Raw genomic sequence first — 27,418 nt, forward strand, 5'->3', positions numbered from 1 at the left:
CTGAGCGATACACAGTGAGTTTTCCACTAATAGTTTGTGGCTTCTCACAAAAAGGAAATGTCGCGAATTTGATTCGTGACATTACGCTCCTACAAAATTAAATTTTTTCCTTATGGGAAAAAATTTGTGGATATTTATATATATGTACACATCCTAACTCAGGCACACAAGAGTCACACTATAGTGTGTGTGCTATCCTGCTACAGAAGAAAGTCGCAGTCGCCAGTGAGCGAAAAAGCCTCGTATTTACATTAATAGAAACAAGCTTGAGGGAAAAACTCCGTGACGATGGTGAAAATCTTGTACTCAGGTCAAACTGAACGAAAGTTCGCTACATTTACATTAACAACTAATTGTCATGTAGCGTAGTGTATGTAATACATGGTGTAGATGTGACAGTTGTGGTGTAATTGTGCCTATGTGTAAAATCACATAATACAAATTTATAGTAAAATAATGACGACGAGGCAGAAGAAGGGGTGGCAGCATGCGACAGGAACGACCAGCTGATCTGCACGGCAATGCTGCACCCACCAGCTACACCTGCGAAAGGAATTAAGGTGGAGCATCAAAACTGTTATTTCTCTCTCTCTCTCTCTCTCTGCCTAGCAATCAGTACTTATGTCATTATTAACCAGGAAACGTATTTCTTGAATTCACAAATTGCTTAGAACCCTTATAGCTTACTGGTTAACACTTATTAACTAGGAAATGTGCCAGTTCTTGAATTACTCAAATCTCTTAGAAGAGGCAGTTTACTAGTTAACCTAACATTATTAACCAGGAAACGTGCCAGTTCTTGAATTCACAAATTGCTTAGAGCGGGCAGTTTACTGGTTAACCTAACTCTACACTTACGACTAATACAGGAAGCTGAGAATCGCTACGCAATCTCGGGCAGGTCACGTTTTAACACCCACCGTGGGTGTGAACACTCATGTGGGTAATGTGCATTCTCCGGGAATCCTCAGAGAGGCCCACAGCTCGAGACGTTCCACAAGGTAATTCATACACAGCCTCGGACTGTCTCTGCAGGGTTCTCAAACTTCCCCCTTAACTTATGGTATACATGTATGTACAGGCCCTGGATATACTGTGTCCTGTGGGGCCAACGAGTGAGACGTCTGGTCTACACTTTTAACTGGGAACCAGGCTGGTCCTTGGATTACTCAAATATCTGAGGCTGTCTATTTATAGAACCCAACATACAACAGTTGCTAGTTAGTAGGTGAGACATCAGGTCTACACCCACATTACCACTACCCTGTCTCTCAACTGACTCAGAGATTACAGGTGTGGTTAGAAACGGCACAGGAAGGGCGTGTCCCTGATTAGTGGTGTTACTTTGACACACACTGCAGGAACGCACAAAACTATCTATGTCTCGTCCCATCCCTGGCCAGAAAAAGTCAACTCAGATACGGCCCTGGGTCTTCCTTTTGCCCATGTGACCTCCTGAGGCTGAACAATGACCCCATTCTAACACTGGGCGGTACTTGGCGGGAACGACAAACTGCAGTCGAACCTCGCCCTCGGGTGTTCGTGACTCACGGTAGAGCCGTCCTTGTTTGCGAAGGAACTTGGCTCGACCTCCCCGTGAATACTTAATCACTCGACCCTTTTGTTTGTTCCGCACGGCAGCAAGTGTCGGGTCAGAATGTTGTTCTTGTACAACAAGTTGGCTACACATCAGATCTTGCGGCGATTCAATGATCACTGGAGTGACACAGTCTGGAGCCTCAGTCATGGCTCGTGTTACCGCAGCAGCCGAAGTCTGAGTAGCGTCATCATCGGAGCAACTATCCTTGACACCGGAAATATTGCCGATGACGAGTTCAAATAAAGGTCCTGGTATGACAACTGCGAGTGTCGTACCAGTATAAAATGGAGATGCCACCTGGATACATGCCTCAGGGAACACTCTCAATGATCCATCAATAAGGTTTGCATGGATCTGTCGACCTGTATACTGCTCAGGCCGAACTAGACTCTGCTTGACAAAGCAACCTGAGGAACCATTATCTCTCAGGACCTTCACAGGAATGCCTCCCACAAACCCTGGCTGAACAAGGAAGGTACTGTCACCTGTGGGAGGGCCTGTGGAGGAAGCAGCTAGCCACTCATGAGGCTGCTGAATTGATGCGGCAAACATTGTGCCTTGAGGATTATATACTTGAGGGGTCGTACTCACTGCCTGTGGAGATGGAACATTGGCCATCTGTGGAGGGGGGTTCACTGTCACTGTGGGACTAGTGACCTGTGGGGGAGTACCCATACTGGTAGGGACATGACCACCGTGCTGCTGCTGAGGAATGAAGGCTGCGTTCGCTTCCTGCCTCTTTTGAGCTGATGGTGAAAAAGTTTGTCCCGACGGTCGGTTGCATGGCTGATACTGCTGCTGGTTAGGATACCTGTTGTACCTCTTCCACTCAGGTTTCTGAGTGTTTTGCCCCTGGTCCTTCAACTGCAGTTTTGGACCTTGGCCATTATTCTGAGAATGGCCTTGTTGGTGGGGTTCAATCTGAGACGGTTTCCCAGATTTATCAGGCTTTCTGTTCCAGGTGTTTTGCTTACGAGTTTGATACCTGTATGCAGTAAAGAATGCGTCAGCCTTTTCTACCATTTGGCTGGCATCTTTCACCTGGCAGATCTTAAGCTGTGCTATGAGCTCAGCAGGCCACGACCTCTCTAGCTGTGTACGCAGCATAAGGTCAATTATCCCCTCACGCGTGGAAGGAGTTTCATCTTTCTCCATCCACTCACCTAAGTAAGCTGTGAGACGGTCGAGGAACTGAACAGCTGTCTCCTTGTCTTGGAGACGAGCTCGCATGAACTGAACTTTGGCGTCGTCTACTGTGAGACCATACGCCTTAATGAGTGCAGCTTTCATCACTTCATACGTGAGATTGTCTCCACGAATTCTGTGGAAAATATCGAGGGCCGGGCCCTCAAACAGGCTAAGAAACTGAAGCCGCTTAGCTGCATCATCGAGCTGGTAAAGTTGAGCCATGTATTCAAATCGAGCTATGTATGGCTCAATTTGCTCGCCATCTTTGTATGGGGGAAGCTTGATGTGTGTCGCCATAACATGTGCAGGGAGAACGCTCGTGGAGCTTGAACCAACTGCACCAGATGTGTCTGAAGCCAAGGAATCTCGCTTGAGCTTCAGCACTTCAAGTTCATGTTTTTCTCGTGCTTCTTGCTCAGCACGTTCGTGTTCTTGTTCTCTGTCTCGTTGTTCACGCTCGTGTTCGCGCTGTTCTCGCTCGTAATCGCGCTGAATCTTACGCTCTTCACGTGCATCATTCTCGCACTGCTGGTCCATATTATGCCGTGAGAGTATGTACTCTTTAATTTCAGTTGGGTCTGTAAGACCCATATCTTTGGCTTCCTGTAAAAATATGGTGGTAGCCATGTCGCTAACTCAATCTAAATAACTAGCGACTCAGTACTGATTGCTGCTTCGCAAACGAATGCTAATAAATACATGTAAAGAGTACAGACACAAGCTAGTGGTGACCAGTCTTATCTAGTTAACTGGATAAGAATAAAGCAAAAATGCAAATGACTGGGAAGACTCAATAATTAACACAATGGGTACGGCGGCTACCCAGGAGCAAATAAAATTGTCTGGCGTTACCAAGAATAAAGTACTAAATAGTGTTAAGTACTCTGTGGATTAATAAAGCAAAAATTCACTTGCTAAATTTATGGCAAACACCAGTAAACTTGTGCCTATAAACTTTAATGATAAATACCTAAATATGAACGACTGAGCACTATCTCGTGAATAGCTTTAAAGCTAGGAGTTAATATCCTGGCGAGGTCGCCAATTGTCACGGGGTTTTTTTTAAAATAACACGGGGTTTTTAAAATAAATGCTAAATATTATTTAATTGATAATATTATTCAATAATATTGAAGAGCAGGGACAATGATTGTCTTACTAAATCAAGCAACGATTACTTTACGCTGGCTTACTTCGCCGATTTTCTCAGAACGAGAATTTATAATCTTTCTCAACAGTACACAGCAGAGACTAATTTCTCACAAATGCTTATTACTAGTACTGTTAGCCTCTGGAGAAAGTTACTTCACCCCTGACAATAAATAACTAATACTAATAATAATATCAGGTTCTTGCTGATGCTTAACTCCTAGGAGGCACAACGGATTTTAAGCTTAAACAAGACTGGCCTAAATACCAGTTATGAATGCAAAATAAAGGAGCGTTGTGGTGTGGATGTGGATGTGATAGGAAGTGTTATGAGGAACACACTGAGGTGGTTTGGCCATGTGGAGAGGATGGAGGGTGAAAGACTGACGAAGAGGGTGTATGTGAGTGAGGTGGAGGGGGGAAGAGGGAGGGGGAGGCCGAGGATGAGATGGAGGGATGGAGTGGAGAGGTATATGAGAGAGGGGGGTGTGAGTTGGGAGCAGGGCAGTGAAATGGCGGGGGACAGGGCGACTTGGAGGCGATTTGTTTATGGCCACCCCAAACGGGATTGAGGCGTCTGGCAATAGATAGATAGATAGAATGCAAAACGTTTATGCAAGCTAGGAGCTATAAGAGAAATAAGCTTAACTGCGGAGAAATGAAACAAGAGTTTACATTACATTAAGCTCAAGCAAAAGAACTGTTAAATTTATTGGTTACAAAATAAATTTAACGTACATTTCAAAATCAAATAAAGAGATCGCACTCACTCACTCACACAGAGCTAAATTCTTACGCCTAGAAAAGAACACAACATGCGGCGCAGCCGGCCAGCATGTAAGGAAACAGCTCACTTAACTAAACTCTTAAACCTAGGAAAATACAAAAATGAAATACTGGTCGATGAATGCGGTGTATCACTCAAAGCTGGAGAACTAAGGTGGGGGCTTGGAGAACTGTAAGTGGAGTTTGGGTACTAGCTGACCTCTCACACTGCAGCACAGGTCCTCTCTCCGTCACAGCAAACACTTGACTGAATTCAAATGATGCGTGTGGTAGAACGCATAGGCCACCGGAAGAAGGCGTGGCTAACGGTTGAGGCAAGCAGGGGCGAACAATAAAGAAACAATAGTATCGCTCAGTAGAGCACTTAGTGACGTGCATTAGATCGGTCACTTTTGAAACAGTGACGAATGTTTTGAAAGGTATACCACCGAAGTGGAGAGAGAAACGGTTAACTGAGCGATACACAGTGAGTTTTCCACTAATAGTTTGTGGCTTCTCACAAAAAGGAAATGTCGCGAATTTGATTCGTGACATGGGTGTCTTCCTTTCTGCCATGATTTTCTTCATCTTTGCCCAGTAGTTTTCTATCGGATTTAGATCCGGACTGTTGTCAGGCCAGTTGAGGACCTCAATCCAATTATCATGAAGCCATCTTGTCACCTTTCTTGACCTGTGACATGGAGCTGAATCGTGCATGAAAAAGTTGTACCCATGATAGCAAAAAAGTTTAACAAATGATCTTTCAGAACTTGAATGTACTGGCCACCATTCATCATCAGGTTCTTAGAAAGAAAGTAGAGGCCTCCCCTTCCCATTTCACCTGAGAAACATCCCCATACCACTCCTGATTGTGGGTGCTTAACAGTCGGCACCGTGCAAGTAGGGTCATATCGACTATAGGAGGCAGGGCAACAAATCCTGGCAGAATGCACCTGGAACACTTGAAATGTACTTTCATCAGAAAACATAACTTTTCTCCACTTATCCAATGTCCAGTGTGCATACTTCTTGGCAACTAAATGCGCTGCTTCTTCATGCGGTCAGTGAGAAGCGGTTTCTTGGCTGTGGTGCTGCTTGGCAAACCCAGCTCCTTTTGCAAGCGGTGTTTGATAATTCGAATTGAGACATTTTGTAACAGCTGGGGATGCATTCTCTTCTATTTTGCTGCTGTCAGTCAAGGATTCTTGATTGCTTCTCTCATCCAAAGTGTATCTGTACCTCTGGAAGTCATCGTCTTCTGTCCACCACCATGCTTGTGCTCTGGTACGACATCAGGTGGCAGGCCACGTGCTGCAGCAAGAATCTTCACGACGGTCGACTTTGCACATCCAGTATGTTCACAAATCGTGTTGATAGGAATGTTATCCTGCCTCCATGCTGTGATACAGACTCTCTCATCCCTTGAGCAGTACTTTCCAGGCATGATAACTCAACTCTAGGAAAATAACAGAGCAAACAATAATGTATATGAAAAAAGAGTGAGGTGCAAGCTCAGAGCGATGGGAGCATATACTCCCACTGTCACTTCTGGGCAAGCACTGAGGTGCTTAGTGTTTCACCACCTCCAGCCAACACCAGAGGAGTTGCCAGTTACTTCTTGTCCATAAAATTCACTTGGTAGAGGTGGAAACACAAAACACAGACAACCCTCCCATAGCAATTCTGTGTGTAGGTTTCATTCATTCATTCATTCCCAGATGCCATAAATCCCAATTGGGATGGCCAAGGGCTTAGAGTTAATTGTTTTACAATGTAGGGAGCATGTATGGTTTCGATATATGGATACCACCCAGCATTGTACATGGTTGCATGGCTTAGAGGAAGGACAAGCAAGAGTATCCTGTTGTCACCGGCGGTTGAGTAAGAGATTCCACCTATCCCTCTGCCATGAACTCTGAGTTATCTGTTTTAGAGAGAAGGGTACAAATCCTCCACCAACCCATTTGAACGTAGGGAGCACGTATGGTTGGATATATGGGTATCACCCAGCACTGTCTGTTATTGCTCAATCTCGTACACCCACTCCCAGTGAAGGGAAGCAAGGCATCCAAGGGTGCCAGTCCAAAGTCCTCACTAAATCATTCAATCAGTAGTAGCGACGGGCAATGTGTACAAAGGGCAGGGATGTAATCAACGCAAGCTGATGACTTGCGCTTACTAGGAATTCCTCGTTCATGGGAAACAATTGCAAGCCCCAATCCCTATCATGAAGGGGTTTGAACGGGTTACCCGCTCCTCTCGCAGGGGGAAAACACGCTGATCCATTCAGTGTAGTGCGCGTGTGGCCCAGAACATCTAAGGGCATCACAGACCTGTTATTGCTCAATCTCGTGCAGCTAGAATTGCCACTTATCCCTGTAAAAAGAAGTTACGAACTGGACACCAATTAATGGATATCCATTGACTAGTTAATAGGCCAGAGTCTCATTCGTTATCGGAATTAACCAGACAAATCACTCCACCAACTAAGAACGGCCATGCACCACCACCCTCCGAATTGAGAAAGAGCTCTCAATCTGTCAATCCTTCCTGTGTCCGGGCCTGGTGAGATTTCCCGTGTTGAGTCAAATTAAGCCGCAGGCTCCACTCTTGGTGGTGCCCTTCCGTCAATTCCTTTAAGTTTCAGCTTTGCAACCATACTTCCCCCGGAACTCAAAGACTTTGGTTTCCCTGAAGCTACCTGCTGGATCATGGGAATAACGCCAATGGATCGCTGGTCAGCATCGTTATATATATACAGGTGCGCACCCAGGGGGGGGTCCCCAGGCCCGGCCCCCCCCTTAGCTCTCTGGGTCCTTTAAAAATTTATATATATTTATTTTGATAGCAGCAAAACATGAAAAATTGGCAAGTACAAACAAAGAGTAACACCATGAGCCAGCAGCTGTCTGACTCTAAACCTGCATGTGACCTCCCCATAATTTTCGAATTACCTGACCTCACCTCACTATGGGCCCCCCCCTTAGAAAATTTCTGGGTGTGCCCCTGTATATATATATATATATATATATATATATGTTTGTTTCTGACTCTGGGCATAGGCTTCACAGCCTGCCCCCAAGGCCCGGGAGTTCTACATACCATACACCTCCACATGTCAGCTCTGCGTTGCTAACATCCCCTGTCCATATTGAGTACAAGACTCGTGTACTGATATCAGCAGGGGTATTTTTATGACGTGACAGCAGGTCTACAGTTAGATCAGTAAAGTCTGCTTTATGAAATTCAGATCCTTAAACTGTTCCCTGCCCCAGCAAGGATTTGAACCTGGGTTCATTGGGACTGCAGGCCACCCCTCTACCAATTTAGCCAATGTCTCCCCCAAACTTCATTGGGCATCTCATTTACATATTTTAGGAATGTAATGAGGGCTAAAACTGTTCCTTGGGGCACTCCAGTTATCAACTCCTTGCATGTTGAAAACTTATCTCTAATCATAGTTCTCATCTGTCTGTCAGTGAGGTAGCTTCTCATCCATTTCCATAAAGCACCATTAATGCCACCATTGTTTTATATTTCCAAATCAGCCTGTCATGTGATACTTTATCAAAAGCTTTCCTGATCAACATCTCATATGGTACTTTATCAAAAGCTTTCCATAAATCAAAATAAATACAATCCACCCACCCATCTCTTTCCTGTAACACAGGAAAAATTTGGCAAATTTGTGATTCATGAAGGACCTGCTCTGAGACATAACTGTCTACAAATTATTATCTTATTTTTTCTCTAAATGAGCAAGCCATCTCTTCCTTATGATTTTTCCACACAATTTACAAACAGTACTTGTAAGAGACACTGGCCTGAGTTTAATGGGTTTTCCCTGTTGCCACTGTTATATTTTGGTACAGTATTAAATGAGGCCCTGTGCGGAGAATGATACAAAAACACCATTCCCCTAAGAGTCAAGTTAATGCCATCGCACAGTCCTTCATAGTATGTTCTTTCATGTGGAGGTGGTGGATGTTGTGAAACACCACTGACCGCAAGGTTGGAAAGTTGTGAAAACGAACTTCTTTTTCGACCACAGCATGCTCAGCATGCATTTGGAAAAAATATTGGAAGAGAATGATACTGATACGCCAAGATACTGTACACCTGTGATGCATGCTTAGCTGAAACATGCACTGGGTTTGGTTACCAAGCACCCGGGACACACCTGTGTGGCGTCGTCCATAGCCAGCGTATGTGGTGATAATAGTGGCTGCCAGTCTTGTCTCCAATCTGTGTACATTGCTATAGCATTGTCTAGGATTTTTATTCTCTATGACTTACTAACTGTGTCAATAAGACTATTCTTTTTATTGCAATATTTTTTTTTATTGCAAGAATGTTTTTCAGTTGTCTATCTATCTATTGCCAGACACCTCAGTCCCGTAAGGGGTGGCCACAAACAAGTCACCTTCATATCACCCTGTCTCCCACCATTTCCCTCCCCTTCTCCCAATTCACACACCCCTCTCTCATACATCTCTCCACTCCATCCCTTCATCTCATCCTTGGCCTCCCCCTCCCTCTCCCCCCCTCTACCTCACTCACATACACTCTCCTTGTCATTCTGTCACTCTCCATCCTCTCCACATGGCCAAACCTCCTCAGTGTGTTTTTCCTAATGCTTCCTATCACATCCACATCGACACCACAACGCTTCTTCACTTCCTCATTTGTCAGTCTGTCTCTCCATGTGACTTCACATGTTCCTTTCAAATAACTCATTTCCACTGCTCTCACTCTTGACATGTGTCCCTCCAACAAGGTCCAAACTCCATACGTTAGAGCTGGTATCACAATACTGTTATGTAGTAACTTTTTTACTTCCATGCTCACTTCCCTGTTTCTTATCACTGCTTTCAAGGAACCAGCAACCTTTCTTCCTTGTTGTACCCTTTCAAGCACTTCACCTTCCAAACTTCCATCCTTACTCATCACACTACCCAAGTATTTAAATGCACTCACATTTTCCATTTACTCCTCATCCAACCTCACTGCACATTCACTGACTTCACTTCACTCGAAGAGGTGTATTTACATTCCTCTTCTTTTTATTACTGTATTATGTTCTTTTGTTGCATTGTCTCCATTCGGGGAGATCCCGTGGTATAGGAACCTTTCTTGTTAGGCTGTGTATATTATCACCTTACGGTGATAATATATGTCCCATTATTATCACTGCACTGTGATAGTAGATGTTTCATGGAGTGTCTGAAAAGAGTTCTCATTACTCTTGGTCTGTTTAACCCGCGCCGTCCCGGCGACGTGAATTAACGCGGCAACATTGCAAGGTCCCTAATTTGCACAATTTTCAATTTTCGCGAGTGATTTCTCGAGTGATTTTTGGCACGTATACGCGGGACACCTTCCTCTATTCCTCTACAAGATGCCAAGCAGGAACAATGCCTTACACCGCATAACCTCTTCCCCCCCCCCCTGCACGCCATTGTCTCGACAATTCACCTGTTACCAGTGACCTGGCCAATAAAGACATTCAGGGCCAGAGTGATTCCCCAATCGATGACAGTGTGGAGGACAAAGTTTAGAGGAAGAAACAGTCAGAAATGATGATCAGGTAATGTGGGAAAAAAAAAGTCATGAATGGTGATGAGTTAGTGAGTGAAACAATGCTTATAATGCCTATATTACTGTTTGAAAACCAGTATACTCCTGTACTACATATAAATTCGTACCAAGTAAATAAATAAATACTGTTTATGAGTGGATAGAATAGTTACCCTCCCATAGAACTCATTTTCTTTGGTGCCAGCCTGTTAGAAAACCCAGTCAGGTAAGGAAGTACTCGCACCTAAATCTGGTATTTTAAACCTCAGGTGAGCGATTTCTCTATGAATTTTCAATGTTTCTCACCAAAAACGGATGTTTGAGCCAAAAAAATAAAAGGTCCAAAAACGTCGGGATGGGGCGAGTTAAATGCCTTATAGAGAAGTTTTCCACCATACATTTATAATACAGCTAACAATATGTTCACCTTGTGGGTATTATAAAGATACCAGTGCTGATGACGGTCCGGTAATAACAACAACATCTGTATTATAACCACACGGTGATAATAGTTGCCTTGTTATTTTCTCCACACTGTGATAATAGTCACTCCGTTTTTATTATTGATTTGATATGAAATACTGTATTAAACATTAAAGGTCACACAGTTGCATGCACGTAAAACTGCGATGTCTAATATTTTTCTAATTCATGGAAGAAATGTAAAAAATAATAGCTTTGGTACCCAAAAGTTGTTGGATATTTCAGTTTTAAAATGTTGCAGACATCATCCTAGCTATACAGTAATAGTTTTGGTGTTATTGCTCATCAAATATTAAAACTCTTTTGACAGCATTTTTTGTTACTTAAAAAAAAAGAAAAAGAAAATGGTGTTTGTGTACCATACTCTGCGCAGGGCCTTATATTTGCTCTCTTTCTGTCCCTTGGCAAATTGCCCTCCATTGGAGATCATTTTATTATATCATATATTGGTTTAACTAACTCTTCAGCACATTCCATTATTACCCAACCAGAAATGTTATCAGGTCCCATGGCTTTTGTTACATCCACATTTTCCATCTACTCCTAAAGTTCACCAAGTTGAAATTTTACCTCATTTATTTTGTTTACCAGGGTCTTATGATTTATTTCTGATCTAAAATCCTCTTCTTTTACAAATACTGTCTGGAATTTCTCATTCATAATCTCACACATGACTTCTCATTCATATTCTTTATCATCATATTTTAATCTTACAATTCTATCTTTAATATTCGTTTTACTGTTTTATACGTGTAAAACAACACTCACTTGATGTAGTGCTGCCTACTTCTTCCTTAGTCTTTATCATTCCTTTTCTGTGCCTGCCCTCCTCTCTTCCTGTTTCTCCCATCTTTCCTGTCACTTCTTATTGCTTTTCTTTCCTTTACAGGTGGCTTTACATTGAGTGACAAGCCAAATGGTTTCCTATAAGCTAAGAAACCATTTACAATGCTGGGTGGTAACCATATAACCAAACCATACGTGCTCCCTACGTGTCAACAAGTGGGTTGGTGGAGGTTTAGTGACCCTCCCCGTAAAACAAATAATTCAAAGTCAAATGGCCACCCCTTACGGGATTATGGCGTCTGGCAATAGATAGATAGATAGAAAACAATTTTGGATCACATCCAGATTCATCCACCATATTCTTTTCATATTTAGCTGCTTTTTCTTTTCTAATCCTCGCATAATCCAAATGTCTGTATCTCTCCCACGCTGATTTACTCTTAGTTTTCCTTACAATATTCCAAGCTTTGTTTCTTCTCTTTCATTGATACTCTGCACTTATCATTAAACTGTGCCTTTTCCTTCTCAAATTTAGCTTCATATTTGGGAACATATTTACAGACACCCTCCATGTATGGTTCCTTAAACTGAAAGTACTGTATTTATTTTCTACATCTTTTGCTCCATTAAACTCTCTCAAGCTATATTCCCTGAAATATTTTCTTTATTTCTCTATCTATAGCCAGGTGCCTTAATCCCATAAGGGGTGGCCTCAAACAAATCACCTCCATGTTACCCTGTGCCCTGCCATTTTGCTGCTCTCCCCTCCTGCTTTTTTTTTTTTTTTTTTTTTTTTTTTTTTTTTTTTTTAATGTGAGGAAGAAGGAACCAAAGGCCACGAGCCCATTTACACCCCCTCTTTCATATACCTCTCTATGCCATCTCTCCATCTCTTTCCCAGTCTACCCCTTCCTCTCCCCTCTGCTCTACCTCCTCACATACACTTTCCTAGGTAGTCTCTCACATTCCATCCTCTCCACATGCCCAAACTACCTCAGTGTATTTCTCCTGATGCTTTCTGTCACATCCATATCACAGTGCTTCTTCACTTCCTCATTTATCAGTCAGTCTATCCATGTAACTGCACATGCTTCTCTCAAATTACCCATTTCCACTTCACTTGCTCTTGACTTGTGCCCTTCCAGCAAAGTCCAAGCTTCACCTCCATATGTTAGAGTGATCACAATACTGTCTTGCAGTGACTCTTTTACTTCCATCCTTACTTCTCTGTTTCGTATCACTGCTTTCAATGAACCAGCAACCTTCCCTGCTGTAGCCTTTCAAGCACTTCAACTTCCAAACCTCGATCCTTACTCACCACACTACCCAAATACTTAAATGCACTCACATTATCCATTTCCTCACTATCTAGCCTCATTGTGCATTCAATTACCTCATTTCATGTGAAGACCACAACTTTACTCTTCCCTACATTTACCTTTAGGTTCCATTTCTTATTTACTCTCCCAGACTCATTCACCAAGCCTTGCGGTTCCTCTTTGTCTCCTAACAATACAATATCATCTGCAAACAGTGGAACAGAAAGTTTTCAAATGCTGCCCTCTTTCAATAGGGCCACTCCAACATCCACTGTCCTACCTTGTATCTGTTTATAACTCTATGCATATACAAATTGAACAACCATAGAAACGAGACACATCCCTGTTCCAATCCAACATTCATATAGAAGAATTCACTCAGTTCTTTATCCACATTCACAGCGGCCCTGATGCCCTCATACATACTCTTCATGCATTCCATAGCTTCTCATTTACTCCATATATTTTTAATATTTTCCACATCCCTTGTCTATCCACTCTGTCATATACTTTCTCCAAATCCATGAAGGTTGCATACAACTTCTTTCTCTTCTTTAGAAACTTTTCCAACAAACACCTTAGGATGAATATCTGATCTACACAACCTCTTCCCTTCTTGAAACCACCCTGTTCTTCTCTAACTGATTCCTCTGTTAATTCCCTAACTCGCTCGATAAGTATTGCACCATATACTTTTCCTATTATCCTAAGAACACAAATGCCCCTATGATTACCACAAACTTCTTTTTACTGAGGAATAATTGTGCCTGACTTCCTACCTAATCATCTGGTTCTCTACTTTTCTTCCAAACGAATTTGCACATCTCCCATATCTATTCCCCTTCTGTTTCTCCCCTCCTGCTTCAGCATTTCACCATACACACCATCAATTCCTGGGGCTTTCCCCATTTTGGCTTTCTTCATTGTTTCCACAGCTTCCATCCTACTGATCTCTTTCCTTCTCCCAGTCTTTCCCCAGCCACTTGTGCTAGCATTACTTTCATTTTCTGTGTATAACAATTCCTTAAAACTTTCTCTCTAGCTATTCACACCCTCTTCCTTCTCCATCATCAATCTGCCATTTTTATATTTTTCTTTCCTGCTACATGCTTATGCTCTTTTATTTTATCCTTTTCCCAGATTGTTGTCTGAAATTCAGCTAGTATATGATCACTCTTACCATGGAAACAACAATACTTTACATTTTGGATATTATTTGGATCAGTTGGCTTAAGCACTGTGTGGGTAAGATTGAAAGTTGGACTACAAATGTTGGCAATTGTGTACGTGTATGCGCCAACGCAAGATCATGCAAGCATAGTGAAAGAAGAGTTCTGGACAAATGTGGAAGTGTGCATGGAAAAGTTTGAAAGGAGTGAGAGAGTGTTTTTGATTGGTGATATGAATGCTAAAGTAAGAAATGTGAAGCTGGATGGAGTAGTTGGTGAGTGGGGTGTGCCTGTTGAGATAGATGAGAATGGCAGTGCTTTAGTGGACATTTGTGCCCTCTTCAGGCACAAAATGATCCACAGATATACATGTCGAGTGATGAGAAGGGTGGGTGGTGAACTGAATGAAAGTAAGGCAATGATTGATTATGTGTGTGTGGATGAAAGAATGTGAAGGTGTGTAATGGATGCAAGAGTATATAGAGGTTGGGGAAGTGGACTTTCTGATCACCACTTGGTGGTGGTCAGAATCAAGGTCCAAGCAAAATGGAGAAATAGAAGAAGAGAGGGACAGGAGGAAGGAGTAGATGCAAGGAGAGTGGAAAGGTTACAAGAGGATGAGAAAAAGGCAGAATATAAGAGAGAAGTGGAGAAGCGATTGGGTAAATATGGATTGGAGCAGATGGGGGACGTGGAAGGTGTGTGCAAGATATTCACAAAAGAAATATGTGCAGCCTGTGAGGTGGTGTGTGGGCTGAAGAGAAGATGAAAGGGGGTGCAAGGAGCAACATGGTGGAGTGAAGAGGTGGGACACGCTGTGACACAAAAGAAGAAAGCATATAATGAATGGATGAGAAATAAGAACATGGAGGAGGTTGAGAGGCGGAAGGGAGAGTTGTGTGTCGGGGGGAGGAGAGAGGTGAGGGGATTGGTGGGAGGGAGTGGGAAGGGAGTGGATGAGGAGTTTGGAAGGAGTTTGAATGTGGAGTGGGGGGACTGTGGGAGGGTGTTCTGCATGGAGGTGGGTAGAGTTAGACAGGGTGGCAGTGAAATTTATCGGGGAGTGAAGGATAAAAATGGTAGATTACTAGTGGAGAAGGGAGAAATAGTGAGCAGATGGAGAGAACACTTTGGGGAATTGTTGAACATGGAGAATGAGAGTAGTGTGAGTATGGGTGGCTGGGAAATGGCTGGGGGAGGGAGGGAGGTGAGAGGACAGGAAGAAATCAGTAGGATGGAAGTAGTGGAAGCAATGAAGAAAGTCAAACTGGGGAATGCCCCAGGAATTGATGGAGTGTGTGGTGAAATGCTGAAGCATGAGGGAGAGATAGTGCTAGAATGGATGTGGAAGATGTGCAGATTGGTCTGGAGGAAGGTAGAGTCCCGGTGGATTGGAAGTCAGGTGTAATTATTCCCTTGTACAAGGGAAAAGGAAAAGGAATTGTGTGGCAGTCATAGGGGCATTTGTCTTCTTACTGTAGTAGGAAAAGTATATGGTAGGATACTTATTGACAGAGTTAGGAAAATAACAGAGGAATTAGTTGGAGAGGAACAGGGAGGTTTTAGGAAGGGAAGAAGTTGTGTAGATCAGATATCCATTTTAGATCTTTACTGGAAAAGTTTCTAGAAAAGGGAAAAAAGCTGTATGCGGCCTTCATGGATTTGGAGAAAGCATCTGACAGGGTGGATAGACAAGGATTGTGGAAAGTATTAAGAACATATGAAGTAGATGGGAAGTTGCTGAGTACTGTGAAGACTGTGTATGGAGGGTGCTAAGGCTGCAGTGCGTGTGGATAGTGAAGTGAGTGAATTTTTCTCTTTGAAGGTTGGGTTGAAACAGGGATGTGTCATGTCTCCATGGTTGTTCAGTCTGTACCTGGATGGGGTTATAAAAGAAATACAAGATAGAGCAGTGGGTGTTGGAGTGGCCCTAATGAGAGAGGGCAGTGTTTGGAAACTACCTGTATTGTTGTTTGCAGATGATACTGTGTTGTTAAGTGATGACGAAGGAGAGCTACATGGCTTTGTGAATGAGTTTGGGAGAGTGTGTAAGAAACGGAATATAAAGATGAATGCAGGGAAGAGTAAAGTTATTGGCTTTGAGAGAAGTGAAGTCAGTGAATGTACAGTGAGGTTGGATGAGGAGGAAATGGAAAATGTGAGTACATTTAAGTACTTGGGTAGTGTGATGAGTAAGGATGGAAGGTAGAGGGTGAAGTGCTTGAAAGGGTACAACAAGGAAGAAAAGTTGCTGGTCCCTTGAAAGCAGTGATAAGAAACAGGGAAGTGAGCATGGAAGTTAAAAAGTTACTACATGACAGCATTGTGATACCAACCTTAACATATGGAAGTGAAGCTTGGACCCTGTTGGAGGGACAGAAGTCAAGAGTGAGAGCAGTGGAAATGAGTTATTTGAGAGGAGCATGTGGAGTCATATGGAGAGACAGACTGACAAATGAGGAAGGAGCGTTGTGGTGTGGATGTGGACGTGATAGGAAGCGTTAGGAGAAACACATTGAGGTGGTTTGGCCATTTCGGAGAGGATGGAGATTGAGAGACTGATGAGGAGATTGTATGTGAGTGAGATGGAGGGGGAGAGGGGGAGGGGGAGGCCACGGATGAGATGGAGGGATGGAGTGGAGAGGTATATGAGAGGGGAGGGTGTGAGCTGGGAGCAGGGCAGTGAAATGGTGGGGGACAGGACGACATGGAGGCGATTTGTTTGTGGCCACCCTGTATGGGATTAATGCATGTGGCAATAGATAGATAAATAGATTTGGATCTTTTGTGAAGACAAGATTTAACCTCGATGGTTCATTATCAACTCTTTTTCCTGTACTTTCCTAAATATTTTGGATCAGTAAGTGAAAGATGAGTTTTGGGCGAGAGTAGAAGCATGTATGGACAAGTTTAAGAGGAGCGAGAGAGTGCTGTTGATTGGAGACATGAATGGCAAAGTCGGGAATGTACGAGTGGATGGAGTGGTTGGTCAGTGGGGTGTGCCAGCGGAAGTAGATGGGAATGGTAGTGCTTTGGTGGACATCTGTGCTGCTAAGGGGTTGGCAATAGCCAACACCTACTTTCGTCATAAGATGATCCATCGGTATACATGGAGAGTAATGAGGAGGATGGATGGTGAACTTGTTGAACGAAAGGCAATGATAGACTACGTGTGTGTGGATGAGCGAATGAGAAGACAAGTGTTGGATGCAAGGGTGTGGAGAGGGTGGGGGAATGGAGTCTCGGACCATCACTTAGTGATGGCCAAGGTAGAGCTGCAAAGAAAGTGGTTCAGGAGGCGAAGGGGAAGACAGGAGGAAGCAGCTCCTGTGAGAAGAGTGGAGAAATTGCAAGATAGTGAGAAGAGGACAGAGTATAAGAGCATAGTGGAAGAAAGATTGGGAAGGTATGAGCTAGAGCAGATGGAAGGGGTGGAAGACGTATGTAAGATATTCACGGAAGAGATAAGCGCAGCGTGTGAGGCGGTTTGTGGAGTGAGGAGGAGATGCAAGGGTGTGCAAGGGACAGCATGGTGGAATGATGAGGTGAAACGAGCTGTGGAACAAAAGAAGAAGGCATATGGTGAATGGTTGGCGAGTAGAGGTAGGGGAGAAGATGAGAGAGAGAAGAGAGAGGTATATGTGAGCAGGAGAAGGGAGGTTAAGAGACTGGTGAAGGAGAGTAAGAAGAAAGTGGATGAAGAGTTTGGGAGGAATCTGAGTGTGAAATGGAGGGAGAGTAAGAAATTGTTTTGGAAGGAGGTAAAGAAAGTAAGGCAGTGTGAAAGAGGAAATAGTAGGGGAGTGAAAGATAGGAATAATAGATTGTTGGTGGAGAAGAGAGAGAAATTGAGGAGATGGAAGGAGCACTTTGAGGATTTGTTGAATGTAGAGAGTGAGAGCAGTGTGAGTATAAGTGGTTGGGGAATGGCTGGGAGAAGAAGAGATGAGAGGAGGGAGGAAGAGATCAGTAGGTCGGAAGTAGTGGAAGCGATGAAGAAGATTAAGCTGGGAAAGGCCCCAGGAATTGATGGAGTGTGTGGTGAAATGCTTAGGTATGGGGGTGAGATTGTTGTGGAGTGGATATGGAAGTTGTGTAGATTGGCTTGGGAAGAGGGAAGGGTTCCGGAGGACTGGAAATCAGGTATAATTGTTCCTCTGTACAAAGGAAAAGGGGAGAGAGAAGTATGTGGTAACCATAGGGGTATTTGCCTTCTTAGTGTGACTGGTAAAATATATGGTAGAATACTCATTGATAGGGTTGGGCATATGACAGACGAGCTAGTTGGAGAAGAACAAGGGGGATTTAGGAAGGGAAAAGGGTGTGTAGATCAGATATTTGTTCTAAGATGTTTAGTGGAGAAGTATCTAGAGAAGGGAAGGAAAGTGTACGCTGCCTTCATGGACTTGGAGAAAGCTTATGACAGAATAGATAGGAAAGGTATGTGGAAGGTATTAAGAATATATTGAGTGGAGGGGAAATTGTTGAGTGCTGTGAAGAGTATGTACGAAGGAGCTAGGGCTACGGTGCGAGTGGATGGTGAGCTGAGTGAGTTCATTGATCTCAATGTGGGACTGAAACAGGGGTGTGTAATGTCTCCATGGCTGTTTAATATATATATGGATGGGGTCGTAAAGGAGGTACAAGGTAGGACAGTGGATGTGGGGGTGGCCCTAATGAATGAGGGTGAGATTTGGAAGCTTCCGGTGTTGCTGTTTGCTGATGATACAGTATTGTTGAGTGAAGATGAATGGGAGTTGCAAGGTTTGGTGAATGAATTTGGGACAGTGTGTAGGAGGAGGAAGCTGAAAGTTAATGTAAACAAAAGTAAAGTTATGGTGTTTGAGAGGAATGAAGTCACAGAGTGTGCAGTGAGGTTGGATGGTGAGGGTATGGAGGATGTGAGTGCATTCAAGTACTTGGGTAGTGTGATGAGTAAGGATGGAACTTTGGGGGATGAAGTACGTGAAAGGGTACAGCAGGGAAGGAAGGTTGTTGGCACACTGAAAGCAGTGATGAGAAATAGGGAGGTGAGTATGGAAGTTAAGAAGTCACTGCATGATGGTATTGTGATCCCTACCCTGACGTATGGAAGCGAGGCGTGGACCTTGCAAGAGGGGAACAAGTCAAGAGTGAGAGCAGTGGAAATGAGTTACTTGAGAGGAGCATGTGGAGTGACATGGAGGGACAGGTTGACGAATGAAGAAGTGAAGGAACGCTGTGGGGTAGATGTGGATGTGGTTGAGAAGATTAGGAGAAATACACTGAGGTGGTTTGGACATGTGGAGAGGATGGAGAATGAAAGACTGACTAAGAGGGTGTATGTAGGTGAGGTGGAGGGAGGGAGAGGGAGGGGTAGACCGAGGATGAGGTTGAGGGATGGAGTTGAGAGGTATATGAGGGAGGGGGGGGTGAGTTGGGGGGAGGGTAGTCAAATGGTGGGTGACAGAGTGACTTGGAGGCGTTTTGTCTGCGGCCACCCTTTGCGGGATTAGGGAGTCGGGCTATAGATAGATAGATAGAAGTTATCTGTTCCTAGTTTATGTAATTTATAACCTCATGTATTGGTATTATTACCTGCACCACATTCTTCCCAGTTAACCTCATTATAATTAACCCTTTGAGATTCCAATGACTATTTCGATCATCATTTCAAATCCAACCACAGAGATTCTGATGACGTTTTAAATTATCATTTTAAAAAACTTTTGTATAATATTCACCATAAATCGCGTTTACGCATCATAACAAAGAGGCTCGAACATGATGTCACGGAATGGTTGCTCTATGTGTGGCAGTACTGCACAGCTGGTCTGACTCATGGCTTTGTTTCTTTATAACTTTATTCTTGGTGAATATTTTTCTACATCAAGGTATAAAATTTTTGTCTTTTGCCTAACTTGAACTCGTCACTTTGACATTTTATTTTCTTTGTTTTCCCTTTATGAACATACTGTGATAAAGTACAACTATTCAGCTTCAAAATAACACCACAAGCAGCATCCCATCATAAAAAGTGTATTTACACTGACTGATCAAAGAAAAACATCGCGAAGCAAATATACGGCCGAGACTAAAATAAAATTGTTCATCTCTTTCCTCTCACTTTACTGCATAATGAAATGCAAAAATTACCATAATCTATATATCATTGTAAAGGTAATTTATTGTATTTTTGCGTGGTATTTACATATCTTTACTCGTTATTTTTAGCCGAATATTTTTCTATGGCAAGGTATAAAATTTTTGCTTTTCGCCTAACTTCAACTCGTCATTTTGACATTTTTTTTTCTTCATTCTCCCATTTTGAACATACTTTGATAAAGTACAACTATTCAGCTTTAAAATGACACCAAAACCAACATTCTATCATGGAAAGTGTATTTACACAGAGCTGTCAAAGTAAAATATCGGGCCGCGAAGATGTGGGTCAGCGTGAGTGGCTGACTCTAGCACAGACATAATCTGCCCGGCCCAGAAACCTGATAGGGTTAAAATCTCCATTTAATACAAATTTATTATATTTTTTCTTTGCACCAGTTTTTCAAGGTATATCAATATATCTCCAGTCATTACTTTATACTCATATCATTCCATGCTTTTGTTCAAGGTGGCCTATAAACAACACCTATACCTATCTAATTACATTTCTCATTGGTGATTTCTGTTGTTACAACATCTACAGTGTGTTTCTGGTATGTACTGTATTTCTAAATGAATGAGTGGATGATACATGTAATCTGGTGTATGGATTATTTTTTTTTATTTAATTTGTTTTTCCTTCCTCTGTTCATATTCTGTAAAAAATAAATAAATAATTAAACATCTTGCCTTCAGAAAGTTTTTGTCATTAGTAAAACTCCTCCCCCAGCACTTCCTTCTATGTCCCTTCTCCATATTTTATCTCTACTCCAACCCATCACCTCTACTTTCGTGTACTGTTTTAGCTTTGTTTCACGTAACTCTTTAATGGCCGTGGGTTCAGATATTTGCAGGTTCCGTTGGCCGGCCCCAGGACCATTTTTCAGAGATCTAAAACCAATTTCCTTTTCATACTGTTGTGAAGAGAGTCATCAGGCACACCTGACAATGTGTTTTTTAGCTTCCTAAATCCATCCTGTGATTTGTGGAATCTATCTATCTATCTATCTATAGCCCGACGCCCTAATCCCACAAAGGGTGGCCGCAGACAAAACGCCTCCAAGTCGCTCTCTCACCCACCATTTGACTACCTTCCCCCCAACTCACTCCCCCCCCCCTCATATACCTCTCAACTCCGCCCCTTCATCTTATCCTTGGTCTACCCCTCCCTCTCCCTCCCTCCACCTCACCTACATACACCCCCTTAGTCAGTCTTTCATTCTCCATTCTCTTCACATGTCCAAACCACCTCAGTGTATTTCTCCTAATCTTCTCAACCACATCCACATCCACCCCACAACATTCCTTCACTTCTTCATTCGTCAACCTGTCCCTCCACGTCACTCCACATGCTCCTCTCAAGTAACTCATTTCCACTGCTCTCACTCTTGACTTGTTCCCCTCTTGCAAGGTCCACGCCTCGCTTCCATACGTCAGGGTAGGGATCACAATACTATCCTGCAGTGACTTCTTAACTTCCATACTCACCTCCCTATTTCTCATCACTGCTTTCAGTGTACCAGCAACCTTCCTTCCCTGCTGTACCCTTTCACACACTTCATCCCCCAACGTTCCATCCTTACTCATCACACTACCCAAGTACTTGAATGCACTCACATTCTCCATATCCTCACCATCCAACCTCACTGCACACTCTGTGACTTCATTCCTCTCAAACACCATAACTTTACTTTTGTTTACATTAACTTTCAGATTCCTCCTCCTACACACGGTCCCAAATTCATTCACCAAACCTTGCAACTCCCATTCATCTTCACTCAACAATACTGTATCATCAGCAAACAGCAACACCTGAATCTTCCAAATCTCACTCTCATTCATTAGAGCCACCCCCACATCCACTGTCCTACCCTGCACCTCCTTTACAACCCCATCCATGTATATATTAAACAGCCATGGAGACATCACACAACCCTGTTTCAGTCCCACATTGTGATCAAAGAACTCACTTAGCTCACCATCCACTCGCACCGTAGCCCTAGCTCCCTCGTACATACTCTTCACAGCACTCAACAATTTCCATCCACTCCATATATTATTAATACCTTCCACATACCTTGCCTATCTATTCTGTCATAAGCTTTCTCCAAGTCCATGAAGGCAGCATACACTTTCTTCCCTTCTCTAGATACTCCTCCACTAAACATCTTAGAACAAATATCTGATCTACACACCCTTTTCCCTTCCTAAATCCCCCTTGTTCTTCTCCAACTAGCTCCTCTGTCATATGCCTAACCCTATCAATGAGTATTCTACCATATATTTTACCAGCCACACTAAGAAGGCAAATACCCCTATTTGTGGAAGATATCATAAAATTTAAAAAATTCACTGAGCATGTGCCATTAACATGTAAACAAGGCCTGGAGTGGTGGAATCTTTGCCATGAGTCTAACCCCCCAGAGGCTGTCAAAGCAGACGAGGAGGACAGCATGGAGGCCAAACCACTGCAACCCCCCCTGGCCCCTTACAGGGCCTGAGAACCTATGAGTGGCTTCAGTCGCCCGGGCATGTACCACATCTCTCACCACAACACACACAACAACACCGCTTTTTCTAAATCGCAAAATGACTCCCCGGTGGTCATTTCTTGACGACTTCTTCTAGCCGGGGACATTGAGAGAAATCCAGGACCTACCAACAAATACATATGTCCAACATGCTCAAAACCTATCACTCCAAGCTGACAGACACAGGGCTCAGTTCTGTGCGATTCCTGCAAGAACTGGACACATTACACCTGCACAACACTTGCATCCAGAAAATGTTACACAAATACTTGGACCTGCTCCTTATGCTCCTTCCCCCCACCCACTAACCTCCCCCACCAACCCCACTCCTACTTCCTCCACAACTCCTCAGCCTAACCCACCGATCCTTCCCACACCATCCAATCCTCCAACCCCTTCCATTCCACCCCAGTCTAATCCACTCCAACCGTTACCTCCATCACAACCTTCTCTTACCTGTTCCCCTCCACCCACACCCTCACCTACCACCCGTGCTGCAGCACCCAACACACATCGCACACAACATAGACATCCTTCAAATAAGCATAGATCGCATAAACACCAAAAAAATGAACTCACACAATTCATCAAACAACAAAACATACACATTGCCATCTTATGAGAAACAAAACTACACAGAATGCAAAAAACACCTTCATTTCATAATATTCACCAGGCCGATGGCGGCGGCAGTGGACTCATCACCCTGGTACACAAATCCATCAAATTTTCAGATACCAGTAACACACAGAGTCACTTGTCTCCCCCACATGACACCATAACAGAAATACAATCAGTTAAAATACACACTGGTAACAAACTACACATGACAATCGCCAATACAGTACATACATTCCCCCCAATCGTCCCCCACAGTACCACACAGTTACTTTCTACAGATACACCACATCACTAACATACCCAGCATCATCCTGGGTGGTGATTTCAACGCCAAGGTGTCGGCCTGGCATGTCAACAACCCTGACACAGACAGAGGGCTGGTACTACAATCCCAAACAGGTAATCTTTCCATACTCAGTAATCTCCATCAACATATCCATATCCCACACCAAGCCCTCTTCCACCCATCATCCCCAGACATCACCTTTTGTTCCCCAACTTCTCCCCCACAACATCCTGGAGAGTGGTCAGAGGCCTTGGCTCTGACCACCTCCCAATCATCATGACTTCGAAAACCAGAATCACCCCGTCTGGCCATAGATACACACACACTAATTATAAGAGAGTCAGGTGGGAGGCCTTCACAACTGAAACAGAACAACACTTTGAAACATTAAATAGCACATCCATCACAAACTTTAACACTGTTGTGCGCACTTTCAATACAATTATTCAAAACGCAGACAAAGACACATCCCTAGAGGCAACAGAAAGAGACAAAATCCCAACTTCACACCAGAAATTCAAGGCCTCATCAGTCAACGGGACACACTACGACTCTCCCCAACACCCCATACACAAGACACCATACAGCAAATACAAGAACTCAACACTCAAATAAACAATAAAATATCGGAACAGCAAGCATTAATTTTGAATAATTATCTCCAAACATTTGATCACAAAACAAACACCAGCAAACTCTACAAAACACTAAACTGCATCACACTCTCCAACAGCAACACTACACAATCACACACTACCATCACAACAACAGGCACCACACCTTCAAACAAATAACAAGCAAATACTCTCATCAATCACTTTTCACATGTCAGCCATCTAAACCCCCATCAAGACAACCGACATATCATCCGGCGTAAGAGACAGTTCCCCACAGACCCAAACTTCGCACCTTTCACTTACAACCAGACGAAGCACATCATTAGCAACCTTAAGCACTCATCTGCCTGTGGACCAGACAACATAAGCAACATTCACCTAAAACACCTTGGATCACAAGGCATACAAGCACTCACCAACATATCAAACTACAGCTACTCGCAGAACACAATACCCAACGTCTGGAAGCATGGCAGTATCATCACTATCCCTAAACCCAACAAAGACCCCATGCTACCTTCCTCACACCACCCCATCACACTCCTCTTCACCCCCTCTAAAGTCACTGAATGACTGGTACTACAACTAGTTACACCTCTTCCCCCCCCCCCCAGCCCCATCACATCATGGTTTTAGGCTACTACACTTCACAAACACTCTTCTTACAGACCGTACACAGAGAGTCTCTGATGGCATAAATTCAGCTTGGCCACCACACAGAACACTCCTAGTCACACTAGACATTAGCAAAGCTTTTGATGCCATCCCCCGCCACAACCTCACAAACAAAATATTCAACACACACATGCACAGTAACACAAAAAGATGGCTAGCAAACTACTTAGCAGGCAGATGTGCACATGTAACATTTGCCGGTCAGTCTTCGAACATCAGAAACATCACAAATGGCACCCCCCAAGAATCTGTTTTGTCCCCTACACTCTTTAACCTACACATGCATGACATACCCACACCCCACACACCACGGATATACATAGCTTCCTGTGCAGACGACGTAACACTTACATGTACACACCAATATGCAAACACAGCTGCACACATCCTCCAACCTTACCTCAGCACACTACTAGAATGGTTCACCACAAACATGCTCATAATAGCCCCAGCCAAATCTACAGGGTGACCCTTCTCACAAATTGGACTGCAGAACACAGTCACATTCCACACCTCACATATAAACAACACTCCTCTACCACTCACACACACACCCCCTAAATCCTTGATGTAACATACAATACATCGGTGTCATTTAAAGAGCATATCACAAACATTAAAGATAAATTAACACCAAGACTCAGTGTCTTGAGATCACTTGCCCATACAACATTTGGACACAACAAAGAAACCACCACCACAGTATACAAATATACATTCCGTGATGAATTATGCAAGCCCTGCTTGGGCTTCTAACCTCACTAAAACCCACAACAACACTCTACAAACCATACAGAACAAGGCCCTAAAGATAATTACAGGCTGCAAGGCTACTACACCCACAGACCACCTACACCAGGAAACCAAAGTCCTCAAAGTCAAGGATCATCTGGACATGAGAGGCACTCAGATTCTCGCCGCAGGCTCCACAAACCCACACCATCCACTACATTACATGGCAGGACATCCACACACACCAAGGAACAACTAAACGACACCCAGCACATGATATTGTACACAAATACTGTCATCTCTCTCCACTTGCCCACCTCAGACCAGCTTCCAGAAGCATATCCATACTCAGATTACTTGCTGCTCCATGCAGTCACTTAAAGACAACACACAGCTGCATGCATGGCCTCTCGATATCCACTCTTTTTAATCCTATCTCCCTCATGAGGACAGGGTCCACCTGGCCAGGCTAAGATGTGGGCATCATCCAGCCTTCTCAATTTATCAGAAGAGGCTGGATGACTCTGTTGCTGATGCCTGTCCAGGATGCAACACAGCGCCTCATACTATTAAGCACATTATGGAAGACTGCATTACACACAATGACCTATGCCAGCAACACAACATACACTCCTTGAGAGCTGTGTGGGAAAGCCCGGTCACGGCCGTGGCCTTCCTTAAGGACGCGGGGCTGTACGGCCAGACTGCCTAGGGAACAACTGCTACAACCACTACTATATGTAAACATATGGGTGAAAACATGCAAGAAAAAATTACCACTCAGTTGCATGGGATGGTAGAGTAGCATCAGGTAAACCTACCAGTGACCTTCGTTTGTTCATTCCTCTCCCATAATTGTTTGCAGTTTTCTAATTCGATGTCACTGGCACGTTTACGGTAAAGCGTCGCTCAGTGCCGACAGCCATTTTGGGACTTTGGCGAAAGCTTTGCTATTGCACTTGTCATCTCAAAGGCTTTCAATCGAGTCTGGCATAAATCTTTTAATTTCCAAGCTGCTCTCTTACGGTTTCTATCCTTCTATCTGTGCCTTCATCGCTAGCTTCCTTTCTGGTCGTTCTGTAGCCGCTGTTGTAGACGGCCATCGTTCTTCTCCTAGATCTATCAGCTGTGGTGTTCGTCAGGGCTCTGTCCTATCTCCAACTCTCTTCCTTTTATTCATCAATGACCTAAGCTGTACATCTAACCCTATCCACTCATACGCTGATGACTCCACCCTTCACCTTTCCATTCGGTTCCCACAACGCCCATCTCAGCAGTTACTTCAACAAGCATGGGATGAGGCTATGGCACACCTAATGTCTGACTTGGCTTGTATCTCTGACTGGAGTAAAAATAATCTGGTTGTTTTTAATGCATCTAAGACTCAGTTCTTCCATCTATCAACCCGACAAAATCTTCCATAGGTATACTCACTAATGTTTAATAATACTCAGCTTAATCCAGCATCATCCTTGAACATGCTTGCGGTTTCATTTACTCAGGACTTATCTTGGAAAGATCATATTACATCTCTTGTAAAATCTGCTGCCAAGAGATTGGGTGTGCTAAGTTGACTCCGTTCCTTCTTTACCCCTGCACAATTGTTGAATCTATGCAGGGGTTTTATCCGCCCCTGTGTGGAGTACAACTCTCATGTGTGGGGAGGCTCCTCACATACAGCTCTTCTCAATAGGGTGGAGTCAAAGGCTTCTCGTCTCATTAACTCTCCTTCTCCTACTGACTCTCTTCAACCTCTGTCTCTTCGCCACACTGTTGCAT

The 27,418-nt window shown here is 43.6% G+C and overlaps 1 protein-coding gene and 1 pseudogene across 1 annotated transcript in view; one reads left to right on the forward strand and one right to left on the reverse strand.

Annotated features, from left to right (window-relative positions):
* Positions 1-27,418, forward strand: part of LOC145415050 (glutamate [NMDA] receptor subunit 1-like) — a 529,989-nt gene that overhangs the window by 496,140 nt on the left and 6,431 nt on the right. The gene's annotated exons all lie outside the window — the stretch shown is intronic.
* Positions 6,665-7,587, reverse strand: LOC145415266 (small subunit ribosomal RNA; annotated as a pseudogene).

The sequence above is a fragment of the Coenobita brevimanus genome, chromosome 101 (genome assembly GCF_032717465.1).
Source record: "Coenobita brevimanus isolate Jiangsu-jjx chromosome 101, ASM3271746v2, whole genome shotgun sequence".
In the NCBI taxonomy this organism is placed as follows: domain Eukaryota; kingdom Metazoa; phylum Arthropoda; class Malacostraca; order Decapoda; family Coenobitidae; genus Coenobita; species Coenobita brevimanus.